General features: G+C 40.0%; 1 long non-coding RNA gene across 1 annotated transcript; it reads right to left on the minus strand.

The window, feature by feature from the left end:
• Window positions 1-541: 541 nt before the first annotated feature.
• LOC119367747 lies at window positions 542-1,979 on the minus strand. Its single transcript, XR_005176420.1, has 3 exons — window positions 1,344-1,979; window positions 1,059-1,247; window positions 542-980 (listed from the first exon to the last, which is right to left on the minus strand). It is a non-coding gene; the product is annotated as an uncharacterized LOC119367747 (long non-coding RNA).
• Window positions 1,980-2,530: the final 551 nt, after the last annotated feature.

A 2,530-nucleotide genomic window follows, 5' to 3' on the forward strand; every position in this document is an offset into this window, starting at 1 on the left:
CATCAAAACATATCCACGTATTAATTTAACAAAAACCCATATAATTAACTTATGAATTTTTTAAAAACTGTGATTTTACAAACTGTTCACATTTTAAGAAAATATTTTAATTAGTTTTTGAATTTTTTATATATTAAATAAATTATTATATGTTGATTTTTTCCTGATTTTAATATCATATTCATGTAGTACATAAAATTGATCATGCTTTAAGAAAATACTAGATCATGATGGCGCGCGTTGCAGCGCCCATCAATTTTGGCACTATAGGATAGGGTTTTATAAAATATATGAAATAGTAGAATTTATATCATGTATGGAGGAACATGAGGTGAAGATGAAAGTTATTTTTTCACTATTATTTTTGTTAGCAGTGAACATATGAATATTTGCTAGGACTGAGGAAATCCCAACCAGTTTTTTGTTATCATGTCTGTATGAGTTGCGTTGAGAAGAAACGGGTTTTCATTGTAAAAATGAGAAGATAGAGCATCGCCGAGAAGAGTTGGCACAATGAAATTACACAAAATCAGTCATAAAAAACAGTACATTGGTGCAGCAACATAGAACTGATGGGTAGCTTGAGCCTTGAATGTAAGACATACCAAGAAATTTATAAGCAAGGAAGAAGCTATGGTTTTGCTAACTACCGGACTAAAGAGTACTCTCATCTAATATATGTTCTGAAGCTTATATCCGCATGCATGGGGTGGCTTCTCACTGAAGAAGACTATGTCCGAAGCATATTGACAAAGACTTCACCACATGTTACGGGAGATGGATATCACAACATAGCAATAGAATCAGGAAGTCATCTCACAACATAGCAATAAAACCAGGAAATCATCTTACAATACAGCAATAAAATCAGGAATTCATCAATTGCAGCACAACGCCATTCAGAGGACTGACTCCATGATTATTTTGCAGTAGCATATCTGGTTGTTGTTCTCTACCAACCCATCAATCGATGTGACTTCCTGTTAAATCAGAGGAACCCAATTACCAACCCTTGGAAAGGGGATCAAGAAAAAAAATTAGATCCTCACAAATCAAACCTTAGGAGGAGAAAGGAGGCGCAGGTGCAAAGGTTGAAAACCTACGGAATTTGCCCATAGGGAGCGAGGTGGACGTTACCACCATCCACAGAACTAACAACAGCTTTGATGCATTGACGAGTCTTGCTCATGCCCGCCTCGCTTTGCCCCACGTAGACCAGTATCGTTGGATGCTTTTCCTCTCCTGGTCTGACAGATTGGATCGGATCAAAGGTTAACTACTTGATGAGGACCAACCTCCATGATTTTCTGAACTCAATCGACCAAAACTATGATGAACACAACCTGTCTAAACTTGAGATTGCAGTGATATTAGTACCGCAAATCTCATCTCCAACAAAGCACCTTTTTGCTCCGAGTAAGATGTAGAGCGGTAGTGCTTGTAGAGTGGTAGTGCTGGTAAGATGAATGAGAGAGGCTGACGAGCAGAGGGGATGGGAGATTATGGCAGCAACACAACGGAGAACCGTAGCAAATGGGAAGCTTTTACAGAAGGAAGAAAAGGCAAAGAGCAGGGGCTAGGACATACTTTCTCCGTTCGGAATTACTTGTCGTAGAATTGGATGTATCTAGATGTATTTTAGTTCTAGATACATTCATTTTCGAGACAAGTAATTTCGAACGGAGGGAGTAGTATGCAAGATGCTAACCAGTAACTGAACTCCACTATTTCCCCCGATTTTCAATTGCACTAATTGCGTGTAGAAACGGCGATGAACTCCTCGAGCAGATGAGGCATCGACTTTCATCGCCCGCATCCTGCGTTCTAGATCGAGCGGCCCCGGAATCACCCGCATGGTGCGCGTCGGCTCGATTCCCTCACGGACCAATCGCTTGCTCGCCTGCCTCGCCTCGGCGGCTCGGCTGGATCCACGCAAACCGCCCGCGTCGCGCGCATCCTCTGTTCGGCTGGATCCTGGATCCCCCTCGAGCGAACATTTTTTTTAAGGAGCGCAGCAACAGATCGCGATCGCTGTGGACCGCTCGGTTAGATATATGGGCTGGGAAAATCGGCCCAGTGTATCAGAGGCCTCCGTTTTTTCTCCTGGAGCAGCAGCCCCTTAGAACAGTTGGGCCAGGAATCAAAAGGTGGGCTGGAGGTCGCTAGATACTACGGATCTGACGGTTAGAAATGTCTAAATCAGCAAAACGGACGGCTGAAATTACCAAATTCGTGAGAGGACTCGCTTTAGGCTCAGTTATACTGTCCTAAATTAGGTTGTTTAAAAAGAGTTCACGTGTTTTAATATTTTTTCTTTTCTAAAAACATTATTTATGAATTTTTAATTAAATGTAAAATGTCTATGAAAAATAAATATGAGCCTAGTGTGCCATCAGATTGCAGATTCTGAAATTTGTACTATTTAAATCTTATAAACGGATTTTATAATTTATGAATATTTTAAATTGTATGAATATGTTTTAAAATAACACATGAATTTTTTAATTATGCAAAGCGTAATTATACTTTG

This window comes from Triticum dicoccoides, chromosome 2B (assembly GCF_002162155.2).
Source record: "Triticum dicoccoides isolate Atlit2015 ecotype Zavitan chromosome 2B, WEW_v2.0, whole genome shotgun sequence".
Taxonomy (NCBI): domain Eukaryota; kingdom Viridiplantae; phylum Streptophyta; class Magnoliopsida; order Poales; family Poaceae; genus Triticum; species Triticum dicoccoides.